Source organism: Mandrillus leucophaeus, unplaced genomic scaffold, assembly GCF_000951045.1.
Source record: "Mandrillus leucophaeus isolate KB7577 unplaced genomic scaffold, Mleu.le_1.0 Scaffold24, whole genome shotgun sequence".
Lineage (NCBI taxonomy): Eukaryota > Metazoa > Chordata > Mammalia > Primates > Cercopithecidae > Mandrillus > Mandrillus leucophaeus.
This window is the reverse complement of record NW_012102476.1, coordinates 102147-115398: the sequence shown is the minus strand read 5'-3', so window position 1 is coordinate 115398 and position 13252 is coordinate 102147.

Here is a 13252-nt window from a genome sequence, read left to right as displayed (position 1 = left end):
AGTGAGTGTGAAACATGCAGTGGAAATTCAGGCTGTGACATCGGCAAGCTGGTCTTGCACTAACTCCAGTTGGCCATATTGGTTCCAGCTGATTGCAGCCGGTTTTGTCATAAGTGAAAGGAGTTTCAAGTTGTTTCTTGTTTTATTTGCTTTCCTGCAAATTCAAGAATTTCTGTTAGTGGTTTCTTTAGCTCTTTGGAGTGTGGTTTCACGATTTCATGCTCTTACCTGCTGCAGGGCCTTGGCACTGGTTGTTTTCACCCCCCCAGGGAGCTTTTCCTCTCTGTCTGGCATCCTTCTTTTTTTTGAGACAGAGTTTTGCTCTTGCTACCCAGGCTGGAGTGCAGTGGTACAATCTCAGCACACCGCAACTTCCGCCTCCCAGGCTCAAGCAATTCTCCTGCCTCAGTCTCCCGAGTGGCTGGGATTACAGGCATGCACCACCACACCCAGCTAATTTTGTATTTTTAGTAGAGATGGTTTCTTCGTGTTGGTCAGGCTGGTCTCAAACTCCCGACCTCAGGTGATCCGCCCACCTCAGTCTCCCAAAGTGCTGGGATTACAGGTGTGAGCCACTGTGCCCGGCCCCTCCTCGCTACTTTTTTTTTGAGACAGTCTCACTCTGTTGCCCAGGCTGGAGTGCAATGGTGTAATTTCCTCTCACTGCAACATCTGCCTCCCAGGTTTAAGCGATTCTCCTGCCTCAGCCTCCCGAGTAGCTGGGATTATGGGCATGTGCCACCATGGCCAGATAATTTTTGTATTTTTAGTAGAGATGGAATTTCACCATGTTGGCCAGGCTGGTCTTGAACTCCTGACCCCAGGTCATCTGCCTGCCTCGGCCTCCTAAAGTGCTGGGATTACAGTTGTGAGGCACTGCACCTGGCCCCCTCTGTCATCCTTTATGCCACTTCCTAATTGATGTTCCTTGTGACATGAATGAATGATGTACTGGTTATTTATTGCCAGTTCCTCAGCCAGAATGTAAACTTAATGAGGGCAGAGATTCTGATTTCTTATTCTCTGCTTGGTCCTCAAGGCCCAGCACACTGCCTGACACCTCACAGATGCTCACTAGATGTTGATTTAGTGAATAAATGAATAACCCTGGGGTGTGCATCACCACCTAGGGAACTTCTAAAAAACATGTTTGAATTTTCTTTTTTTTTTCTTCACTTGAAAATAATTTTTTTTTTTTTTTTTTTGTAGCAATGGAATCTTGCTATGTTGCCCAGGCTGGTCTCAGATTCCTGGCCTCAAGTGATCCTCCTTGCCTTGGCCTCCCAAAGTGCAGGGGTGACAGGTAGGAGCCACTGCATCTGAGCAATATTTTCTAAGACAGTGGTTTTTGCCCTTGGCTACATACTGGATTCACCTGGGGATGCCTGGGTTACACCCCTAGAGGTTCAGAGTTAACTGGTCTAAGGTGAGGCTTTGGCAATAAAGTTTTAAAAAGCTCTCTAGGTAATTCCAATGTGCAGTCAGCATTGAAAAGTGTGCTAGCTTGGCCACAGGTGCTTTTTTGTAGATGATTCTGATGTTCAACTCTGATGAAGAAGTTAACTGCAGATGAAAACACTCAGCATGCCACTTACTAGTAATAGATGTTTACTGAGTGATGGAATGAATTAATATATTCATTGACCCCTAAAGAGTTCATGGGCGGATTTTTAAAACCTTGAGAAGTCATTGAAATTGTACACAAAATCTGCAATGAGCTACACGTATGCTTTCTTTCCCTTAGGCAGGGAGGTGTAGCGTTCATAAAATTCCCAAGGGTATCCATGATCCCCAAAAGATCAAGAAGCGTAAAGATCAGGCACAACTCCTGCCTCAGTGTGAGACGGATGGTCCTGGTGCTTAGCCTGACCCTAAGAGGTCTGGAGAGGGCTGGCCTCCCCTGTTTGGGGTGCAGGGTGAGAGAAGAAGGGGGGCACTGCTCAGAGAGAGCACTGCTAAGCCCCTTGACAGTTATCATCACCATCATTCCTAATCATCACTGTCATCGTTGTCATGAATTCCTTTCCCATTGCCTGGGGCAGCTCGGCCTCCCTTTGCTGTACACAGCAGCGTCTCTTTTGCTCTGAAAATTGTGATCCTTTAGGGGTGAGTGGAGCATCTCCTTGCTGTTTAACTTCCTATCCCCAGCCCTATGCTCCCCACGAGGGCCTGCAAGGAAGAGACAGGCGTGGTGGCTTGGTGGCGATGTTCAGAGTGAGGGGTGTGGTGGGACCCAACTGTTATGGGGAGCAGGGACAAGGTCTGGCCCTTTAGGGGACTGGCAGGTGAGAGGTAGGAGGTTGGGCACCAGGCAGGTAGGCTGGGACTCAGGACTGGCTCTGTCCCTGCACAAAACGAAAAGAGGGCAGATGCCCCAGTGCTGGGATTTACGATGAGCCTGTTGGAACGCATCTTCCCTCCTCTCGTCTTTTGCCTCACCTGCTCTGGGCACATTACCTTATGGGCCTGAGGACTGCAGTGAGCACTTGGGCTTGTTCAGGATAAATGGCAGAGGCCATGTGGTAATAAGAGTTCCCTTCCCATTTAGTGCATTGAACACTAGCTTGTGGATACAGTGAGGCCTCATAAACAGCCATGGCTCAGCTTAGCGTTTACCTTTTTTTTTTTTTTTTTTTTTTTGAGATGGCTCTTGTTGCCCAGACTGGAGTGCAGCAGCGTGATCTCAGCTCGCTGCAACCTCCGCCTCCTGGGTTCAAGCGATTCTCCTGCCTCACCCTCCCGAGTTGATGGAATTACAGGCATGCGCCACCATGCTTGGCTAAGTTTGTATTTTTAGTAGAGATGGGGTTTCTCCATGTTGGTCAGGCTGGTCTCAAACTCCCAACCTCAGGTGATCCACCCACCTCGACCTCCCAAAGTGCTGGGATTACAGGAGTGAGACACCGTGCCCGGCCCAGAGTTCACCTTTTAAGTCTCTGTGGGTTACTCTGGTAGTCTCGGGGAAGGCATTTCATGGAGCTTCTGTGCTTTCATTCTAGCCTTCTCGTTCCTGCCTCACCTGTGCAGCCCCCTGAGGGCAGCGCTCTTACCTGGTCCCTGCCCTAGCTGCCCTTGTGCATAAGACTAGGGCTGTCCTGCCCAGGCATGGCTTCCAGCATCCTCCAGAGATGCAGGTCCTCAAGGCTCACATGGAGCAGCACCCTTCTGAGCTCACAGTACCAAATCCCCGAAAGATCCAGGGAGAAGTGGGTAGAAGACATTTTCTACAGTGGGACCTGGCATCTCATCCTGGGATCATGCTCTGGGCTGCTTTTCCTGTCCCCAGTCCCTTGCTGTTTGCCCCCCTCAGAAACCCTCCTCTCAGTCAAACATATTCCAGCCTCTGTCTCCAGGTTCCCTTCATCTCATGCATGTCAATTTCTTCACCCAGGAGACTGGCACCCACCGGACCAGCAGCTCAGAAGATAGAACCGGACTCAGAGTCCCAGGCAAGGCTCTCACAGGAAACCTGGTTATAATCACATTGTCTGTGGCTCCTGGAGACCGAGTGTCCCATCCTTCCTCGGTGTGGCACAGACAATGCTATATGCTCATAAGACCATCTCATTTCTCTTCTGGGCTTGTAGGAAAAGTACATTTCCAACTCCATGTAGGTAGGGCTAATAGAATGTGGGCAGAAGGGATGTTCACTACTCCAGGCTTGGGCCATAAAATATCTCCCATGCATGGTCCTTTCCTTTCTTCCCTTTCTGTAGGGACCTTGAAAGCCATGCTTTGAACATAGCAGAGCCCCACCATGGTTGGAGCCTGGGTCTCTGAGTGACTACATGGAGAAGAACCCCTACCCCCTCTGCCCAACGCATTGGTGCTGTCAGTGAGTGGTAAACTGTTATTGGACTAAGCCATCAAGATTGGGGGGTTCGTTTGTTACCACAGCAACACCTGCTTTGCGCAGACTAATACATCATGTTCCCAGATACCGCTGATATATTTCACCAGATTTAGCTTTATCCTGATGGTTTCTGCAGCGGGTTCCGGAGCTGTGTTCCCACCTCAATACCTACCCTAGAATCTCAGCATCACAGTCCCTGGTGGGAAAGCAATGCTTTCTCACATTATGAAGATGGAAAAGAATATCGCCAGGGAGAACATCACCAGCCCAGAAAATTGGCTGTCAGCCCTGGGCCTTTAACCCTAATATTTATTCTTGGGAAACCCTTGCTAAGTTAGGCATTGATTCTCTACATGTGACATGCCATAATAACTCTTAACTTGGAGAGTTGGCTTGTTTTCACTCATTCATTCAATAAATATTTCCTGAACTGATATTCTGTCTGGGCTTCCACCAATATTGATTGGTATCCTGCTCTGTGTTAGGCAGTGTTTCAGCACTGCCCTCAGAGAGCTTCCATGCATGGAGAGAGACAGGTAGAAGGAAGTAGGATGCGTTCTGTGATGATCAGTGTTAAAGGCAAATAAAGCAGAGCTGGGGAGTAGAGAATGATGGTGAGTGTGCGCGCGCGCGTGTGTGTGTGTGTGTGTGTGAAGCCACAGGGACACTGTCCCTCAATCAGAACCAGCAAATGCCAGGGGAAGAGGTCACTGGGGGAGCCCTGGGGAGGGTGGATGCTGTGGGCTGTGGAAAGGGCTCTGCATTTTACTCTGAGTGCATTAAGAGACACAGGAGAATTTTCAGCAGGGCGAGATGAGTGGATTGGAGTTTGAACAGACTGCTGTGTAAAGAACAGGAGCCTCCTGTAATCCCAGCACTTTGGGAGGCCTAGGTGGGTGGATCACTTGAGGCCAGGAATTTGAGACCAGCCTGGCCAACATGGTGAAACGCTGTCTCTACTAAAAATACAAAAAAATTAGCCAGGCGTGATGGTGTGTTCCTGTAGTCCCAGCTACTCGGGAGGCTAAGGCACAAGAATCGCTTGAACCCGGGAGAAGTTTGCAGTCAGCTGAGATTGCACCACTGCACTGCGCTCCAGTCTGGGCAACAGAGCGAGACTTTGTCAAAAAAAAAAAAAAAAAAAAAAAGAAAAAAAAGAACAGGAGGGCTGGGAGGTGCAGGGCTTGAGTCTGTCTGGCGCCATAGCCTAGGGGTGTGATGGGGATGGCTTGGGCCAGGACAGAGCAGTAGAGATGGAGAGGTGGTTGGATTCTGGAAGTATTTTGAAGGGAGAGTATCAGGATTTGCTTAGGGATTGCATGGAGAATGAGAGGAAGCAAGGGCTCAAGGCCAGCTGTGGGGTCCAGGAGCCCCAGAGTCAGAGGCTGCGTGGGCTTCCGGAAATGGCTCAGCCTCCTCTTGGTTTGGAGCACGTGGGGGAGTGCGTGGGTGGGAGGAGGCGCAGAGGAGTCAGACCCACTGGGGTTCCAGCCTCAGCCTTTGGAACTGTGTGCTTAACACCACCGCAAATAGGTGGGAGGATTCAAGGCTCCACGAACATGAATTGAGAATAAATAAATGGGAGGTTCCCTTTTGGACGCTGGAGAACGGACACGGAGAAGACAGACAAGCCCCTCCTTCATGGGCCTCAGTTTAGACTGGGGACACACAGACTGGGGACAGATTTCAGAGAGTGAGAAGTGCTGCAGATAAAATAAAATGAGGGAGGGGAGGAAGAGGGACGGTAGACGGGGCAGGCGCAGTGCTCCGGAGTTAGGATAACTGCCCCTTGCCTTCTTAGAGCACAGCCATCGAAAGGACTCTGGCCTGCCGTGGTTCAAATCCTGTGACCACCACCGAGGTGACATTGCGTGATCCACTTAACCTCTCTGAACCACAGCTAGTCCTCCTCGGAAATGGAGGAATGGTCGTGATCATGTCACTCCACAAGGGGATGCTGTGAGCACCAACAGGAAGCACCCAGGACAGGGTCTGCCCCTGAAGGGGGCCTGCAGGGTGCTGCCCTACCCTAATGGAACCTTCTGCTTTAAAAGACACTATACATGTATGTATGTGTGTATACGAGTACACATATTAGTACATGTGACTGTATACACAAGTATCTATGTATATATATGAGTGCATACAGAAGTATATGCATGAATACATGTATGAGCATATGTACATGAATACATACACAAATACACATATGTGTACTTTTTTTTTGAGACAGGGTCTGGCTGTGTCACCCAGGCTAGAGTGCAGTGGTGTGACCTTGGCTTACTGTAACCTCCGCCTTCTGGACTCAGGTAATCCTAACACTCAGCCTCCCAAGTAGCTGAGACTATAGCCGTGTGCCACCAGGCCTGGCTAATTTTTTTTATTCTTTGTAGAGATGAGGTCTTGCTATGTTGCCCAGGCTGGTCTTGAACTCCTGAGCTCAAGCAATCTGTCTGCCTTGGCCTCCTAAAGTGCTGGGATTACAGGTGTGAACCAGTGTGCTCTGCCTCACATATATGTACTTTTTTTTTTTTTTTTTTGAGACAGGGTCTTGTCTCTGTCACTCAGGCTGAAGTGCAATGGCTCAATCTCAGCTCACTGCAACCTCCGCCTCGCAGGTTCAAGCGATTCTCCTGCCTCAGCCTCCTGAATAGCTGGAATTACACGCATGCGCCACCATGCCCGGCTAATTTTTGTATTTTTAACAGAGACAGGCTTCACCATGTTGGCCAGGCTGGTCTTGAATTCCTGATCTCAGGTGATCCACCCACCTCGGCCTCCCAAAGTGCTGGGATTACAGGCGTGAGCCATTGTGCCCGGCCACATATATGTACTTTTAAATCACAAAACCCTCTTGCCCTCAGCATCCCCCACCGGGGCCCCTACTCTTCCCTGAGGGTCTCCCCAGAGAGCGCTCTTATCCGAGCCTCCCCTGCCATCCTTTGATGGATACCTCTGTCTTTTCCCAGGACTCCTCATTGTCAAGCTCCCATCTGGATAAGGACTCTCACTTGTTCACTTTAGAGAGTCCCTGAGCACCTACTAGGTCCTCACTTGCAGGGTGGTGAGTGCTCTGCTAAGAAGAGTCTTGGCTGGGCGCTGTGGCTCACACCTGTAATCCCAGCACTTTGGGAGGCCGAGGTGGGTGGATCATGAGGTCAAGAGATTGAGACCATCCTGGCCAACATTGTAAAACCTCGTCTCTATTAAAGATAAAAAAGTTACCTGGGCATGGTGGTACGTGCCTATAGTCCCAGTTACTTGGGAGGCTGAGGCAGGAGAATCGCTAGACCCTGGGAGGCAGAGGCTGTAATGAGCTGAGATCGTGCCACCGCACACCAGCCTGGTAACAGAGGGAGACTCCATTTCAACATTAAAAAAAAAAAAAAAAAAGAGTCTCATGCACAATGGGTCGGCACCTGACTGGTGCTGGAACCCAAGCCCCTGATTCCCAGTCTGGGAGATCCTCCCTGTATGGGAGCTGGAGCAGTAGATTAGAGTGACTGTTTCTGCAGGGCTGGCTGTGAGTCAGGCACTGTGTCAAATGCCTGCATGCGCGGTCTCATCCTCGCAATCGCTTTATGAAGCAGCTTCTCTGGGCATCTCCATGTCTGCCAGCTGTCTGCCCTAAGCTCATGCTCCTAATGACTTGACTGGGCTGCAAGACAGGGCTGCTCACGGGGGCAGTGAGGGTCATTTCTGGGGGGCCCAGAGCGGTGGGTACCTCCCTACTCAGGCACATTTAGTATGCAATAAAGAACAGGAGGACTTGGCCGGGCGCGGTGGCTCAAGTCTGTAATCCCAGCACACTGGGAGGCCGAGATGGGCAGATCACGAGGTCAGGAGATCGAGACCATCCTGACGAACACAGTGAAACCCCGTCTCAACTAAAAAAAATACAAAAAACTAGCCGGGCGCGGTGGCGGGCGCCTGTAGTCCCAGCTACTTGGGAGGCTGAGGCAGGAGAATGGCGTGAACCCGGGAGGCGGAGCTTGCAGTGAGCTGAGATCCCGCCACTGCACTCCAGCCTGGGCGACAGAGCAAGACTCCGTCTCAAAAAAAAAAAAAAAAAAAAAAAAGGACAGGAGGACTCTCAGGTGGACCTGGCACTCCCTGGACCCAGAACGTGGGACTCTATGCCTTCTCCAGAGAGAAACAGCTCAGCCATGGCTTGGAGGAGCGATCTGTTCAGGAAGAAAGGTCATTCCTCCTCTGGGTGGCCATGTGATTGATTTTGTGCTCCAATTTTTGATTACTTAGTAAATACCAAAAAAGAAAAAAGGGAATGATAAAACTCATCTCTCATCACTGGACGGTAGAGATAGGATACTACTGGTCTACCCAAGATCCATGTAGCCCTCCATATCACCTCTCCTTATGGCAGCCCTGAATGTCATGCTCACCATTGCCATGAACATCTTTATGCTTGAAATATAAAAGGATATAACCTGGCCGGGCACGGTGGCTCACGCCTGTAATCCCAGCACTTTGGAGGCCGAGGTGGGTGGATCACCTGATGTCAGGAGTTTGAGACCAGCCCGGCCAACATGGTGAAACTCCATCGCTACTAAAAATACAAAAATCAGCAGGGCATGGTGACACATGCCTGTTGTCTCAGCTACTTGGGAGGTTGAGGTGCAAGAACTGCTTGAACCTGGGAGGCAGAGGTTGCAGTGAGCTGAGATTGCACCACTGCACTCCAGCTGGGGCCACAGAGCAAGACTCTGTCTCAAAACAAACAAATAACAAAACAAAACTAAAAAAAAAAAAAAGGGATTGTAACCCTAAGCCTAAACTGTGTTGTATGCTCTTAATCTTGACATAGGCCAGGTGTGGTGGCTTACACCTGTAATCCCAGCACTTTGGGAGGCTGAGGAGGGTGGATCACTTGAGGTCGAGAGTTTGAGACCAGTCTGGCCAACATGGTGAAACCCCATTTCTACTAAAAATACAAAAATTAGCTGGGTGTGGTGACATGCACCTGTAGTCCTAGCTACTCGGGAGGCTGAGGCAGGAGAATTGCTTGAACCCAGGAGGCGGAGGTTGCGGTTAGCCCAGATAGCGCCACTGCATTCCAACCTGGGTGATAGAGTGAAACTCTGTCTCAAAAAAATAAAAACATCTTGACATAAATGGCGTCCTTTATCTATCCTCCTATGAGTTATGTTCATGTTATATTTGTGAGATGCATCTGTACTTATATGTGTAGCTCAAGTTCATTTTCACTACTGTGGCATATTCTGTGGATGGATGTCATAATTTACTCTTTCTATTAACGGCTATTTTCCTTGCAATAAACATTGCTTTAAGTGTCTCCTTCATATGACATTTCTCCTGAGGATTTCTCAGAAAATTCCCCCAAACAGACTATGAAAGCTTCAACTTTTTATTTATTTATTATCACAGTGGAGGCTCTTAGGATTTAACTTGTTTTCGTTGCACATAACTTATATAGCAGACACTTCTCTGCATCCCTTGGACCCTGTTCTCTGAGTGTGTGTATGAGGTTCAATTTAGGGATGGGGTAAATCACAGGCATATCTGTTGTCTCTGTTATTTGGTCATAAAACATGGCCATTCCAGAATGTCATGGACAGGGTCTTCATCTTTAACTTTAAACTTTAGCTGAACATGAAGACACAGAGTTAACCCACTTGGGTGAGGTAAGGAGTCAGGGGAGCAGGGTCTTGGAGGCTGGGGTGGCTGAAAGGGGTTGAGTCTCTCCGAAGGCTGAGTGCCACCTCTTTCTGTTCAAGCCTCCTCATGCAGCTCCGTGTGGCCTACAAAACAGCTGTCTGGTATTCTTAGTTGTGCACTCCTTGTGTGATGGATGGGGATGGGAAGTGTATTAGTTTGTGTCCACGCTGCTGATAAAGACATACCCGAGACTGGGAAGAAAAAGAGGTTTAATTGCACTTACAGTTCCACATGGCTGGAAAGGCCTCAGAATCATGGCAGGAGGAGAAAGTCACTTCCTACACGGCGGCGGCAAGAGAAAAATGAGAAAGAAGCAAAAGCAGGAACCCCTGATAAACCCATCAGATCTCGTGAGATGTATTCACTATCATGAGATTAGCATGGGAAAGACTGGCTTCCATGATTTGGTTACCTCCCCCTGGGTCCCTCCCACAACACATGAGAATTCTGGGAGTGACAATTCAAGTTGAGATTTGGGTGGGGACACAGCCAAACCTATCAGGAACAGAGGATGCAGGAGGAAGCTTCCTGAGGAGTGAGGAAGCCATGAGTTTTCTTTAGGTCAAGGTGAGAACTGCAGAGCAAAGTGATTAAGCACTTGGTATATGAAGTCAGATGTCTGAGTTCAAATCCAGGATCTGCCATGTATTTGCCGTGTGATCTTGGGCAAGTGACCTAACCTTTCTCAGTTTGGGTTTCCTCAAAAGCAGACCATAAAACATGGACTTAGGTACCAGTCATTTATTTGGGAGGTAACCTCAAGATGCCCAGGTGAGTATATAGGTGGCAAGACCGGAAAAAAAGGACAGTCGGTGAGGGGGCATTAAGGAGGAAGTGGGGTCTCTGCAAGGTAGTGTGGCTCTACTGCAAAAGCTTGGACATTTAGCCATTGGCTGCCATCCCCACTGGGGCATCCATTGCCCCTCTGGTTTCTCCTGAGCTGGACTGGGAAAACTTCCGTGTGGCCAGAGAAAGCCCTGGGGTGAAGGAGAGAAGCCAGAGGCAGACACAGTGCTGGATGAGAAGCCATCTGCCAACACACCAGGTCCTGTCTGTATCTGAGGCCGACCCTGGAGGGTGGAGAGGACATGGGTGGGGGCATCAGTGGAGGCTGCTGGTGCCTTATCTGTAAAAGGGGCAGCAGCTGTTCCATAGGTTGTAGCAAAGGTAACATGAGGTCAGTCCTGGCATACAGTAAGCACTCAATGAATGCAAAGGGTGCCCCCAAGGCTGTGGTAGGACCTGTTTGAAGAAATGGAAACTTGGAGAGATAATGTAACACAGACCTGGTCATAGAACTATGAGATGTGGTCACAGAACTATGGGCTACGATTTGGACCCAAAGTTTGTTTGACCCCAAGGACACCAGGCCTTCTCAGAGAATACCGTGGGTCACACTCTGGGGAACGTCAAGCTGCAGGGCCCAGAGACATTAACACTCCTGGAGCTGGATGCAGGGTGGCTGTTTGCCTCGTCGGCCTCAGACAGGGCACAAGTACTGCCCTGGAGTCTCAGGAGAGGACCGGAGAAGACCAGTGCCCAGGCCAAGCCGGGAGTCTCCTCTCACCAGCAGAGGGCGCCAAGCACAGAATAGGCTGACCAGGGCAGTAACCACTTAGGAGCAAGTGAATTTCTCAATTTACAGAGATCCCGGGTGCATGTAGGGTGGTGGAGAAAAGGGAACGCTTATACACTGCTGGCGGGAATGTAAATCAACCACTGTGGAAAGCAATCTGGCAATTTCTCAAATAACTTAAAAAGTACTACCATTCTACCCAGCAATCCCATTACTGGGTATACACCCAAAGCAATATAAATCGTTCTATTATAAAGACACAGCCATGCATATATTCACTGCAGCACTATTCCCAATAGCAAAGACATGGAATCAACCTAAATGTCCATCAGTGGTGGATTGGATAAGGACAATGTGGTACATATACACGATGGAATACTATACAGACATAAAAAGAATGAGATCATGTCCTTTGCAGCAATGTGAATGGAGCTGGAGACCATAATACTAAGCAAACTAACACAGGAGCATAACACCAAATACCACATGTTCTTACTTGTAAGTGGGAGCTAAGCATTGAGAATACATGGACACAAAGAGGGGAACAACAGATCCCCGGCCTACTTAAGGGTGGAGAGTGGGAGGAGGAAGAGGATTGACAAAACACTTGTATGGGGTCCTATGCTCACTACCGGGGTGATGAAATAATCTTTACAGCAAACCTGCACATGTGTCCTCTGAACCCAAAATTAAAGTTGGAAAAGAAAATAAAATGTGATTACAACCAAAACGAAAAATTTCTCAATTCAGCACATGACTAAGGAGGCTTCTGGAATGTGGAATTTTCAGTTTTAAAACCAGACACTTCTGAGCAAACCAAAATGAGGTGGTTACCCTCATGTGAGTACGTAGTCAGAGGATGAAAAAAATGTCCTTTCTCAGACGCCCTAGAATACCAACATTTGGGCTTTTTTTTTTTTTTTCCTTTTTTTGGCAGGGTCTTGCTCCGTGGCCTAAGCTGGAGAGCGGTGGTGTGATCACAGCTCACTGCAGCCTCAAACTCCTGGGCTCAAGTGATCCTCCTGCCTCAGCCTCCAGAGTAGCTAAGACTACAGGCTTGAGCCACTGTGCCTGGCCCTGCCTCGGGCTTAAGTCCTTGGTGGTGGATCCTGGGAGGGGGTGGGAGGCTCACAGGTTTTTGTCCCTAGCAGGCGTTGCCATAGGCTCCTTCTTACAGACTCTGGGGTCAGATGTAGGCTCTGCCTCCTGAGTGAGTTATCCAAGCCCTCTCGGCCTCAGTTTCCTCCTCTGTAAAATGAGGTTAGTGGATGTAAGCTGCTGATATTCTTGAGATCAGAGAGCGTGTGTTTTGTCACAGGTGAGTCCCCAGTGCCTAGAAGTCCCCAGTAGAATGGTTTCCAGGCAGTTTTGCTGGATGAGTACCCGTGAAACAATTGCAGTGATGTGCTTTATTTACTGGAAAGTTACACATGCAAAGTTCGGTAGGCTTAAGTAATATTATCATTCTGTGTTGATATTAAGCCTTCTAATCATCAATATAAGGCAAACTAAATGTGCTCGTTTTGCGGGTGGATTAAATGAGAGTTGTCTCTTACCCTGCTGCTGAGTTCTAAAGTTGGAAAGACGTCAAGGGCACGCTGGAAAGGATTTTGGTGGCAGGTGGGCTGCTAGAGGCAGAGGGGCCTTTGAGGAACACTCTGACTTTTTAAGTCCTAAGGTACAGTTGAGGAAACTGAGGCTCAGTGAGGGGAAGAGATTTCTAAAAGCTGCATGGATCGTAAGCAACAGAGTTGGGATTCAAGCCGGGTCTGCTGACTCCCAGTCCAGCCTGACTCTGAAAGTGCACCCCTGAACTACAGGTTTGCAAATGGAGACAGGCTCTCAGAGAGGAGGAGCAACTGGCTGGGCCAGGAATCAAGGAGGTGGCAGAGCCTGAAGGACAGATTGCTTGCGTCACGGAAGGGTGGGGTGAAGGTGTGTAGGAACCGGATGCTCAGAGAGACGTAAGGAGTGGGACAGAAGCAGGATTTGGAAGATCCCGCATCCTTTTGCACCTAGGTACGCTGGACCCATTGGTGTGACCGCCTCCATGCACCCTGGACTCTGGAGCCTCAGTTTCCTCATTTGTAAAGGAAGGTAACAGTCAACTGTGCCCCTCCTCTGAG